Below are 14,008 nucleotides of genomic sequence, written 5' to 3' on the forward strand. Positions count from 1 at the left end.
TAGTTTTTGTCCATTCTCTTTAACTTTCTAAAACTTCTTTCACATGAACACCCCCATCCTCACCCACTACTATTTAATTTACCTCTCAACAACATTGTTATATCATTTGTCAGTACTCCAGTCCAAGTGGATTCAAGTGACTGGTTAATGGTCCCAAATGGTCCATGAACTTCTCCCACATGAATCTTTAAGCCACACATTTAATAGTCTAATCTTATTTGCCAAAGTCAACTTGCTCAAGTCTGGGCTAGTCATCCAAAGATTATTGCCTTTATGCTTTTGTTTTCTTAATTTATCCCCGAGTTATTCCTTCTCCCTCAGCAGACCCTCTTTCATATTCCAACCTATCTCATTGGTACATGAATGCACCACAATAAATAAGTCAATCCTAACCCTCCAACTGCTGGTTCTTCTCCCCCAGGTAGCTGTCATAAACTGTTACACTGGATAGGCAAATCAGCTTTTGATACACATTCTCAACTGCAGAAAATCATGTATATCTCCTGAGATGTATTTTCACATTTAACAATACATTTCTTTATGGTATCCTCACAACTGAATGACCTCCTCTACCATCGTGTTGTGATCAGTCTGCTCCTGCCTCATGTTTCCTCTTCTCATCTGTGCAATCTTTAATTTTCTCAAAACCTTGATCTTATCAGGTAATTGGAATCTCAGCAGCTTCTCTACTGCTAGTTCCTGGATCTTCATACCTGTTTCAATGGTGGACACTAACTCCTGTCCCTGATACGGATCAAATCTGAAGTTCCTAAACTAAGGGTTATAACTGGTTCCTGCGATAGATTTTACCCCTTCCTTATGCAACACAGTGGCAAAAGCTCAGTCTCCAACTCATCTATTCTGAGCTGCAGCCTCTTACTGAAGATGTGGTTGATTTGGACTATACTGGTGTCCACCAGCCTTCACATGACACTGGTGCAATACATTCCCTGCTCAACCCTCTTTTTTGTATTTTGTTTAACTAGTTTAAATTTTAGAGATATCACCCAGCCATTATTGTGGTTATAGAGTTTAATTCAGTAGGCTATAAACATAACATAGTACTTATGTTTATCTGCTACTGGTTTAAACTCCTGCCATAGTTTTGAGAGAAAAAAAATTAAAACTCACCAACAAAATACAGAGGGTTCTGGACACATAAGGCTTTTATTTTATGTAATCTAGCTAAAATGATATTTTGCACCTATTAATATGGATTGATAAAATAACTTATAAGCATTAGCAATAGTATCTTTGTAAAAATATATTTGTATTATCTTGCATCCAATCTGTCCAAAGATGTCCAATTTCTTTTTTATTTAAGGGGTGAATTTAAGTCTTTTTGCCAAACAAACTCATTTATTCTAAGTGCATCTACCAAACTGCTGGTCCAGTAGATGGGTAAGTTGAGATATGTGGGAATAATGTAATCAGAGAATGTACATTTAGTTAAGTTAGTCAGTTGTACTGCCCCATATATCTTACAGCTTTATCTTGTCAGACTAAATGGACTGTTGGCACATTTACACATAACCATTTGTAAGATTAATTCAAAGACAGAACGCAAACCTAATGGGATTTGATAAACTTCATCAGTTTGCACAAATGATATTCAAAATAATCAACACATTTTTCCCAACTTGTAAAATCCTCATGAGAAGAATATCTACATAGCCCATTATACTCATGGTGATGAGCAAATGAAAAACAGTAAATTTAAAACAGCATACCTCAAGTCCAACATTAACGACAACTGGGATAATTCACGTTTATGAAGTTTTATGAAAGTGCTTCATTTGTAATGGGGAGATGATGGCCTAGTGATACTATCACAGGACTATTAATCCAGAGACCCAGGTAATGTCCTGGGTTCAAGTCCCACCACTGCAGGTGGTGTAATTTGAATTCAATAAAAATCTGGAATTAAGGGTCTGCTGATGACCACGAATTGATTGTTGAGGGAAAAACCCACCTAGTTCACCAATGTCCTTTAGGGAAGGAAACTGCCATCCTTGTCTGGTCTGTCCTATATGTGGATCCAGACTCACAGCAATGTGGTTGATTCTTAACTGCCCTCTTGGATGGGCAATAAATGTTGGCTTACCCAGCAATAGCTTCATCCTGTGAATGAATAAAACAGATCAATTTTGTGGGCTTGAGTTTTGAGAGAATTTAGAAGAAAATGATCTGTTTCGAGTCATATATGAATATCAGGATTAGGTGTGTTAACAATTGAAAGTCTTGGTGGTACTGAATTCTTTCATTTGAACAAGGCTTCTTAGAAATTATGTGACTTCAGATAACTGCATGAACTCACTTCAAGGAAAACAAAATGACAGTTTAATGTTCAGGATTTCTCACTTGGCCCCTTCCAGATGCAGGACATTTCAATGCTTTCAAAGTCCTCCACCAAGGACTCCAAGGCAGCATCTGAAATCCTTGGAATCCATTCTCTACTGCGTTTCGTTATTATTCAATATATTTTAAGTTAGATTCAGTATCTGCATGACTGTTAACAACTGTTCCAGTCTCTGTGCATCTCCTCTTCAAGCAATGCAAACTAGCTTTATGTGATTAAAGACAAAATACTGTGAATGCTGGATATCTGAAACAAACACAAAGAAACTCAGAAGGTTTGGAAACATCTGTGAGGAGAGAAACAGAGTTTATATTTTGGGTCTGGTGTGACACTTCTTCAGAACAAGCTTTAAGTGATCCTGGGAAGTTATAACTGTGAACCCCCTGCTGATTCATGCAGTCAACAAACAGTGCAATTAACTTTGGCTGGATACAACAATCATTCAAATCAGCAAGCAGCTCGAAGTTAGCATGCTGTTTTCATGACTCTGAATGCGTATAGGTTAATTGTGCATCACAATCCTTGTGCCCATTTTCTGGGGCATGTCTAATACAGCCTCTGTATATCTTCAAAGCCAGTAAGAACCACAGATGAAATGCATGTAGATGGATCACATACTTGTCACTGCACTGAATTTTAATAACGTCTCATTCATCAATGTCATTTCCAAAATAGAATTTTCTCTCCTTTGTTATGCCACAACAACTTCTTGCTTGCTTGAAAAATGGAGTGGGAAATCACCAGATAGACAACCCACAGGGAGAGTAATGGGGAGTAATCTATTATTATTTTCCATTGGTTTCAGTAAGATGAACATTGTACTCAATCTCGTCAGTTTGCTGACAAGAAAGTTATGAAATACCCTCTCATCTTGCTTGCCTTACCTACATGTCAATGATGTGAATGCTTTTGGAAGATGCATCAGCTGTTTATTACGTTTTTGGGTTCAACACAGGTGAAACAGGAAAAAAACTTTATGACAAACGCAACTCCTGCTCTCATACTACTGCACCTCTGACTGGCCTGCAGATACTGCAGTTACACAATAAATCTCGATTAAGTAAAACCACAGACATCCTGAGCCACCATAAAAGTGACAAAGTTGTGCTATTATTGTGTGTGCCCTTATTTACGGCCATTGCCCTTTTCTTGACATTTGCCCCGAGGACATGTGACATTCTTCAAGTCCAAAGGTCAAGGAAAATATTTCATCCCAATTTTTATCTATGCCTTAGAAGATCCTAACTATTTCATGCCTTTGAATTAAGATGCTTTATCTTCTACTTTACCTTTAACTGTATGTTAAACTCCAGGACATACATTTTTCACCTGATGTCTTTCGTTCAGGATGTTTTTAGGATAAACATCTGTACAGCTGGTTAGAATTATGTAATAATTAATTTCCTCATTGGATATTCACTTCAAAATGTATCTTTGTGGAGTCATTAACACTGATTTCTTTGATACTTAATTTAACATTACAATCCCATGGTGTACATTGGAAACATACCGACAGAATTAGCCAATCAGCCAACCAGAAAATTATACAAGTTGAAGATGATCTTCTAGCTGTTCATTAAAATGAAGGAAACAGTTCACAAGAATTTTTGAATTTAGTGACATATTTTTATTTTGCTTGCCAGAACTGATGGTCTTTTCTCATTCCTTACAAATAGACAATTTAGCTCAAAGTCCATGATAGGAAAGATAATGGAATCATTCATGAAAGATATAATGGAAAGACAAAACTCAAATTAATACATATGAAAGAGTATTTAAAAGGGAAAGTAAGGATTGGCCAACTTTATTGAATTCTTTAAAGAAATAACAAGAAAGATAGACAAGGATAATGTAGTAGACATAATATATTTGGATTCCAAAAAAAACTTTGAAAAGTTCTAACATAGTAGATTCATGAACAAGGCCAAATGTTCCAAGTCAGCCAGAATGTATAACGATCTACATGCAAGTCAGAAACAGAAAGTGGGGTAATTGTTAACTCTTTGGAGTAACAGTAGATGAGAAGTTGGGTCCTCAAGGGCCAGATTGAGGACTACTACTGTTCAGAACATAAGAACTGAAGTAGATCAGTTAGCCCTGAGCATTTTCTGCTTTCTAATAATATCTCTTGACCTACCCTATCATTTCCACTGAAATTTTTCAGGGCTTTTGTCTCATCAGCCTTGAAATATTCAAAATTTTGGACAAGCTGGATCTTTGTCACAATGTGACTTGTTGAAAGAATATAATGTGTGGATGGAGTAAGTAGCAGGATTCCAAGGTTAAACTGAAACAAAGATGAAGAAAACAAACATAAGCAATGACTGATAAACATATTGAACTATACAATAATTCTAAATCATAAACACTCTATACTTAACTTTGACTCTAACACTCAAAATTACTATGAGGTATATGATTTAGCAGACCTTGGTCCAGATATTCCAATTGCCAGAGAGTCATTGGTGCAGTGCAGATTAGAGTTCTGAATCATGACGATTGTTATGCCTCAGTTGGGTAGTGCACTTCAACTCAAGACCTACTATTCCCAAAGCCATCACAAAAGTTAAAGTTTTTATACAAATTTGCAATATTCCCCAATTCACCTACCGTTAGAGTCAGGCTGACAGAAAGTACAGAACAGGTTTCTGTTCCTAATAAGAATGATGATTACAAACGTATAGATTCCAGCTGTAAACAAATAGTTATGAACTGATAATATATAATTCTACTAGTTAAAACTCTAACTAACTGAAGAAATATCCCCTCTACACAGCCATACAGACAGAAAAACAAAACCATTGGTGTAGTTGGTAGAGGGGAAGACTGGCAAGGCAGTTCAATTGTTCCTGTTCACAGGGTCCACTGTGATGGTTCTTTCAGATTGTTAGGGCTTGCTGTTTCTTGATTCTTCTCCTTCAGATATTTTAATGTCTTTGCAGAAGAAACAGGATGACTGCTTCACACTTATGAAGTTCTTTGACATCAATTAAAACAGTCAGTTCACAGCAATTGAAAAGTGAAAAGAAACTAGCTTCTTTAGGCTTGAGCTGCTTTTTTTATTGCATAGCAAAAATGGCTCCTTCTCACCCAGTTGTCCAATGGTTTCTGCTGAAACATTCACACCTCCCAGCTGTTCAGCTACCTGGGAGCCAATCACATCCTGTTGGCAGGCAGAAGGTCCTTGTCATCGTGACATAAAATTAACAATTACTGCATTATGAAAAGGTTAATAAAACTGTTGAATTCTAGTCCTGACTTTCCTCAGTGAGTTTAATGTTTATAATCTACAAATTGAACAACATCATAAAAACAACAGGGAACCCAAGAGTGAGGGTACCCAGAATTTGTTGGCAAATGTGCACTAATCTAGATAGATCTAACAGAATTGGTGCAAACTTGTAGAGGAACACAGAGAATGACTGTCAGCAGGAGACCCTCATATGTCCTCTTGTCAGGAAGACCTGCTGTATTTTGTGCCACTCAGGCACTTAGCAGACCAGTGGCAGACCTTCCCGTGGGCTCCTGGACTTCCAGAATAGATGTCCTGTCCACTGAGATCACAGATAGCTCTTACAGCAGCACCATTGGGTTGAGGCAGTGGCTGTCACCAGACTTCTCCCACTTAAAGTCTTGGATCATGGAGAGGCAGGAAATGGGTCATGCATGGGGAAAGTGGGGCATTGGTACCAAGGGCAGAAGAACCTTTCAGTAAACTCCTACCTCTACCCACTGTGCCCCTTCCTGAAGCTGGGCTCTTTGATCAGGCACTGACTGACTTTGACTGGAGGACCCTTCCCAGAAGTCTGGAAGCTGAGCATACATGTCATACTCAGTGCCAACACACCATTAGGTTAATAGAAGTAGTGTGAGATGAAGCCCTTAATTGGTTGTTTATTGCCCACTAATAATCTCAGTTGTCATAGGGACAGCAAGGACCTCCAAGCACTTTCACTATCGATTCAATTATGAGGGAGGTGGAAATGTGACGGTTCCAGATCCCCACTATTGGGCCTGATTAAATGTCCCCACGATTAACATTGATAGAGGTAAAGTATTAACTTCGACCCAATATGTTTTAAGGAATTGTGCATTCAGCAAGTGTTAGATCTTTTAACTGCTGCTATTAGAACTACTACTCTATTAAGACACAATGGCACTGAAGCATGATAGCAGTATACTTAAATTTGCATTTGTGTTCAACTCCAGAGCTGAATAATGCATGATACCATTGACCAAATTAATGCCAGTGTCTATAATAACTGATTGCAAGATATTGTGTTGCTCAATATCCTTTGTACCACGCAGCATACTGCTCATCACAATGTTGACATTTATCCAATTATTTTTCTTCAATAAAATCCATTACTGGATATATTTTACTGTAGTAATGAATTCAGTATGAAGCACATTTGTTTCCAGTCTTCGTTTATATTGCAATACAACTAAGGTAATTTATATGTTCTGTAGTTATGATATGTAACTTTGTTGCGCTTATAGTCTTGTGAATATGCTTTTTGAATACATAGTAAATGTATTCATCAAATGAATATTGCCTGGCAATAAAGCCACTCACACAGTTTCAAATTCCTACTCAGTACTGAAGTACAGCCTGTATTTTTGCTAATAATAATCCTATCTAAGAATGTTTCTTAAAGATGCATCTTAGAATCATAGAATCCCTACAGAGTGGGAGCAGGCCATTCAGCCCATCAAGTCCACACTGATCGTCCAAACAGCATCCCACCCAGACCCACCCTACAATACCGCATTTCCCATGGCTAACCCATCGAGCCTACACACTCCTGGGTACTATGAGCAACTTAGCATGCGCAATCCACCTAACCTGAACAACTTTGGACAGTGGGAGGAAACCATAGCAAACCTACAGGGACATGGGGAGAATGTACAAACTCCACACAGATAGTCACCGGAGGGTTGAATTGAACCCAGGTCCCTGGTGTTGTGAGGCAGCAGAGCTAACCACTGAGTCATGTGCCATAGCCTTTATTTAAGATTTCTTCAGCATGTTTTAATGTTGCAGCTTCACTTGGCAAGAAATTGTTGTCACTTAATTATTTCAATCTCGTTAATATTCATGCTTTGGCTTCAATTTTTCACAGTAGAGTTTTGATGCATGGTAAAATGTAAAATGTTGTGAAATTCTTGCTGAAAAATTAACCATCAAGCAAATTTTCTTTTTATTACCAAACCATGTCTATTTCGATAGTTGTTTATTGCTGGTTCAACTTCTGATCAATTTTGGGTGGTGCAATGCTTTGGTTTGCATTTGCTTGTTTTATGGACCCTGAAGTGTCTGTTGTTGTTATGTCAACGTTATGTTATTATGATTGTAGTTGTATTTAGGGGGTCAATATATTTATTGAAGTCTCTTTTTGAGATTGTCTTCAGGGGTACTTGATTTTCAGAGGATTTTCTATTTTGGTTTCCAGAGCTACGTTTCCGTTCTCACTAACTCATTTAACAGTCATGTAGGGGCACTACCTTTGATTTGTGATTACATACATGAACTGACACAGAAGCAGAAATAGAAGAATTTATCAATATTCTCAATAATTATCAACACACCATCAAAACTAAAACCAGAACGCAACAAAAAAGATATTAATTTCCAGAGTATTTAAATTGGTGCAGAAGAATAAGCAACGAAAGATTTTTTTTTTCTTAATAACTGAGACCACTTAAAAACACAAAAAGCCACAACTCTTAAAACACCTTCCCCAGACTGGTGAATCTATAGCCAATCCATCTCAATCATGTATGCTAAAGGTTTTAATATTTTAACCATGACATTATTATATGTTTCATAGCATCTCAGATCTCAATCATGGATTTCATATTAACAACTACAACAGTGTTAATAACAATAGTATCTACAATTTTTTCCCAATATAGTAGCTCCCAAACATATGCATCCTGAGGCTAGAGATTCACATTCATTTGCAAGGAATTAATTTACTCAGTGATTTTAAATTTTCCTGGTTCCTAGTTAGTTGAATATTCCTTTGTGTCATGTTAAAAACTGTTCACTTCCTTTTGTAACTCCCCTTTGTAAGGGATAATAGGAACTGCAGATGTTTGGCTTCCTCTTTTAAAGCTTCCCACATCCCCACTCCATTAATAGTCTCCCTGTCTCTGCACTTCCCTCTAGCAACTTCCTTGTCTATCTTGCCCAAGCCGCAGCAAAAAACACTTGCTAGCCATGAGCTTACCAAATGTGTTCATGGACCCAAACCCAACAAAAGTTCCCAGCTTCCTTAAAAGGTTTTCTGGCCCTGACTTGATATTTCACTCACTCACTTTCTTTCTTATGCACTTACCAATTTTTCTTGGACTTTTCTCTGGTTAGTTGCCTCTTTGAATTTTCCTAGCTATTCTGGGGCCTTTTTGGGTGAATTTACTAACCACCCCATGCATTTTAGGTGTTGGTTATCTCCAAACCTTGGTGGATAGAGTTGTTAAAGATCCTAGCATAAGCTGGCCTACAAGGTTGCAAAAGTGTCATCATTGGTAGTGTAATGGAGGACAAAGGCTATAGGAAGTAATGGTGTTCTGGAATGCCAGTGCTCAGAAGCCTGATGTGAGCTTTATGTACTGTTTTGGATTATTCAGCTTGGATTATTGAGGTTGAGATTTACAAGTTAGGTTCTGTATAGTGGACGGCAGCAGTGCCGTTATTGAGTCAAAGGAATTCTACAGCACAGAGACAGGTCCTTCGGCTCAAACTGGTCCATACTGACCAAAGTTGAAGGCAAGTATTTTGCTAATTGTGTATTCTGTAAACGACAGAACCACTGTCTTTATCTATGATTCCAGACTGCTTGAAACAACAAGGTACTTTTCAAAGACAAGCTCTGTTCATTAACAATGTTCATTTCTCTTGTCTCTGATTTCAAATTCCATCAGTCAAGAGAACTTGGTCAAAGTTACAACAGAGGATAGCTTGCAGACAGAGGATGATGGCAACACATTGAGCCTGGAACATATTTCAAATCTTCCACAGAGAAAACAAATTGAATGACAAAAGAATAAACAAATGGAAGATTTAGAATCCTACTCCCAGCCATATCCAAGTGCTCTCATCTAAGGATTGTAAACTTTGATGAATTATGAAAGTTACAAAAAACATAGCAAGTGTTAAAGGGGAACAGGGCATTTGGCCCTTTGAGCCTACCCTGCCATTTAGCTGGACCATGGTTGATCTCTTACCTAACCCACACAATATCCCTATCCTGGCATCTTTATTATGTTTAATATTGCTGTCTTTTGAACAAACACAAAGGTTCAGCCCCCACTGTGCTCTGCTGTAGAGAATTCCAAAGATTTACTAACCTCTGGGTAAAGAGGTCCTTCCTCATCTCAGCCCTAAGTGGTCTGCTCCCTATTCTGTGACTGCATCCTGTCTGTCCAGAACCCCCAGTGAAGAAATATCTTTGTTGCATCTACCCTGTTGAGTCTGTTAAACATTTTATAGGTTCCTGTGAGTTTACCTCTCATTTTCAAAACTCTAGAGAATATAATATACTGAAAATAAAATAAATAAATATATTCAAGGTGTCCACTTCCACAACTTTTTCAGGTAGAGAGTTTCAAAGACTCACAACACTCTAACAGAAAAAAAATCACGTAATCTCTATTCCAGATGTGCAATCACTATTTTTTAACAGTGATCCCCACTTGTACATTCACCAACAAGAAAATGCCTCCTCTCCACATCCACCTTGTCAAGACCCCTCAAGATCTTATGTTTCAATCAAGTTGTCTCTTACTCATCTAAACAATAATCTTTATGGACCAGTCTCTCAACTGTTTGCAAAAAATGAAAGGTGGAACTTTATGGCCGTTATAGTGGAGGTTCCTCATTCAACAGCTTCCTCACATAGAATACAACCTCCTGGGTCACTCTGAAGCCTGCTGCATTGCCTCTCTCAATTGGTAGTAGCTCTGGTACCTTCTATAAATTATTTTTCTGGCCAATGTTTATCATCACTGTGATCTTTGATTACCTAAATCTTTAGCTTCTACAGACCAGAACACTGTCTGTGCATGTATTTGTTGCTCCATTGTGTTTTTTAAAAATTTTTTCATTTATGGGATGAGGGCATCGCTGGCTAGGCAGCATTCATTGCCCATCCCTAATTGCCCAGAGGGTGGTTACGAGTCAACCACATTGCTGTGGGTCTGGAGTCACATGTAGGCCAGACCAGGTAAGGATGGCAGTTTCCTTCCCTAAAGGACATTAGTGAGCCAGATGGGTTTTTCCAACAAGCGACAATGGATTCATGGTAATCATTAGACTCTTAGTTCCAGATATTTATTGAATTCAAATTCCACCATCTGCCAAGGTGAAATTTGAACCCGGATCCCCATACATTATCTGGGTCTCTGGATTAACAGTCCAGTGATAATACCACTAAGCCATCACCTCCCCTTCAGTGCCAATTCCTCCTTTGCTGGTTGTCAGAAAAACAGTGTTGTCCTGCACCGTAGTAGTGATGGTTTCAGGAGATTTGTAAATTCAATGCGTTGCTCCACACTGCTGCCATTTTCTTGGAGATTTGCCCTCCAAAGCTTGTTTTAGGACTTCCCTGTCTTGTCCTTGGCAAGCTTATGTATTCCTCTGGTTTCCTCCCTAACTAGCAAGCTCACCATGGCAATGTCCATCCTGTATGGCTTCAGAGGAGAGATCCTTGTGGGCATAAAAAAATGAGCGCATGTAGAGATGCACATGGACTGTCCTGGACATGATAGTCAGCTTCTCTTCAATAAGGTTCAGACCATACCTGTCATGATTGACCTACCACTCCCCCTCTCCGCTTGTTCATCACAAGCTTCTCACCAGGAGACTAAAGGTTCTACTCTTGCTTTAGGAGTGTACCTCCAACTGTGGACAAAGGCTCAGGAGGCAGGCAGGATTCAGGCAAGTGGAAGTTGTTTATTCAAGCAGAAACTGGTTGATGCAGGGAGAGGGCCAAAGAATCTTCCCTGAATCTGGCCTCGACATGAGAAAGCAATGTTTCCCTTAATCTTTGGCTCAGATTGGATGAGACATTAATGACACACCATGATTTTTGCAATGAAATACAGCATTTTATACATTTTCTGTTACAATAATCAAATACAGCATAGTCCCTGTCCTTCCCTCTTCATCCATGCACCCAATCCTGTGGGACACCTAATCAATGATGAGCATTCGTACAAACAGCCCCAGGTTCCCATGATTTTTTGGCGTTTACCAGACATTGTAATCTCTAGGCCTTGGGATCTTTCTATGCTTTCTATTCATTCACATTCCAAAGTTGCTGGCTACAATACTACGCTCAGGCTTCTTATCTCTAAGGACAGCTTGAGTTCTATTTTTAATGCATTACATGTGCTTTCTTTTATCAAATTCAGCCTTTCCTCTTATATTTCCCTCTGCCCTAATTATATATGTAAAAATACAAAAGATAGTTTTAAGTAATTGCTATAAGGTTAATTTTTATTATAAAGTTAGTTATAAAATCTAAAGTTGTACAGCTACTTCTACTGTTAGCCCTTTGTAATTAACAGAATGTGAACAATCTATCTTGCTCAGGGCGTAAGATAAGGTGTATTCTAAGGCTAATTAACTTTCACATCTAGGTTTAAATGCTTTCCCTCTAATGCTTGTATTATACTTTGGTTATTTGTTAAAACTACTTCTATGATTAAGGAATTTTTAACCACAGTTTATTTAATATTGCAGGTAGTTTCAAAGAAGCAACTATTTACCTCAAAGTAACTTTAGCTGTTGTCTTTGCGACTGCTTAGGGAGTTAATCTGCTTGGTTCATGAGCTGAGACCTGCACCTGGCATTATTCATTTACTGGGACAATCATCCTTTCATTAATCAGATTGGACTTGTCACTTATTTCTTCTTAGGCATTCTTTTATCAAAACTGTCTCGGATGGGTGGTGGTAAGGCTCTTTTGATGACCTTGGAGTGGTCTTGTTCAAAGATTGTGTTTCACTTAAATGTTACAGCAGGCAGTCCCATTTTGTTCTAATCCTTGTCGGCTATTTTGTGTCTTTCAAACATGGGTGGCTTTGGTGTAAACAAATATGGGTCATTTTGTATGGATGGATACAGGGTCACCCCTACACTTGCAAAATGCTGCACCCGACAACCTGGGACCCTGAAGATTTGTATCTCTTTCCCTTCCTCCATGGTTCCACACTTAACTCAGAAAATACATGATATCAAAAAGCTCACATGAACTGCACTCTATGTCTTCATGGAATCTCATTGGATTGGACTGTTGTGGACCTATTCTGGAGTCATGCTGGATTATTAGGAATGGGGGTCTGCTGAAAATGTTTATCCATTCTCTGGACTCATAATTCACAGGATAACTCTTCAACTCTTCAATTAACCAAAATTTCTATGGCTTGACTCAATCCACGCACAAAAAAAGCCTGCTTTTACTTTCACTGTGTTTTTTTTCTCAAAGCTGCTACTGTGCCTTCCTTAAGAAAATGATTCCCTTCATTTTGACTATGGAAACCAATATATTTGACCGATCCTCTGTCATTCACTAACTCCACCTCATTAACCTTCACTCATCTTTAACTCCTGTTTCCTCCATTACCCTAAATTTCTGTTGATTCTTTACTTATGTATGTTATCTTTTCTATCTCCCACCAGCCCTTCTTGACCCTGGTGCCTTTCAGTCTCAAGATAATCTACACCCTTACTGTTTATTCCTCAATTCCAAAAATACGTTGAGACTGTACAATACTTACAATAACCCGGGAACATCCAACTTCACATCCATCCCTTTGACTGTGACCTCAGATCCCAGAAATAAGTTTTTGACAATGCTGAACACCCAGCTCCTTGTGACACACTCTGCCCAACATCAGACCTAACAACCAGGACAGGACAGATACATGTTGCCATGTCCATTCTTCCATTGTTAGATGGACAATGCTCCACCCCTCCCCAGTCTATTCTCTTCCTCTGGAGACAAAAAACCTGCAGTTGCTGGAATCTAAGACAGACAAACAGGAGGCTAGAAGAACACAGCAAGCAAGGAAGCATCTGGAGGAAAGGAGCAGTCAACGTTTCAGGTATTACTTCTCTCCTTGGTCAGTGCCCCTCCTTCCTCCGGTCAGCACCCCTCCTCTCCCTGGTAGTTCCGCTCCCCTCCCTGGTCAGTATCCCTCCTTCTCCCAGATCAGCTCTCCTTCTATCTCTCGTCGTGCTCCTCCTTTCCCCAGTCACTTTCACTCTGTTGTGCCACTTTAGCCCGACTCTGCCTGATGGAGAAATTCAGTCTCCTGCCCTGCGTTGTTCTCACTTCACTTGGAGAAATTAAACTGCAACACAATCATTCAACTTGATTTAAAATCATATTGCTACAAGGTTAATGTAGCAAGAACTTACTCCATGGTCAAGAAAGAAATCAGGTCAACTAGAGCATGCTTTTTCTACCCAGCTGAAATCTGAAGGTATGTATTTCACAATTACAGTGGTAGAACTTCAATTGTACTTAGCACGTAGATTCTGACAAGTTGACTTTTAATGCAAATTCATTCAGATAGGCTCCAACACTGCAGTCCTGAAGGTCAACTCATCTTTTAAAGTTCAAGGGCTTAATTGCAAAG

This window comes from Rhincodon typus, chromosome 25 (assembly GCF_021869965.1).
Source record: "Rhincodon typus isolate 14 chromosome 25, sRhiTyp1.1, whole genome shotgun sequence".
Lineage (NCBI taxonomy): Eukaryota > Metazoa > Chordata > Chondrichthyes > Orectolobiformes > Rhincodontidae > Rhincodon > Rhincodon typus.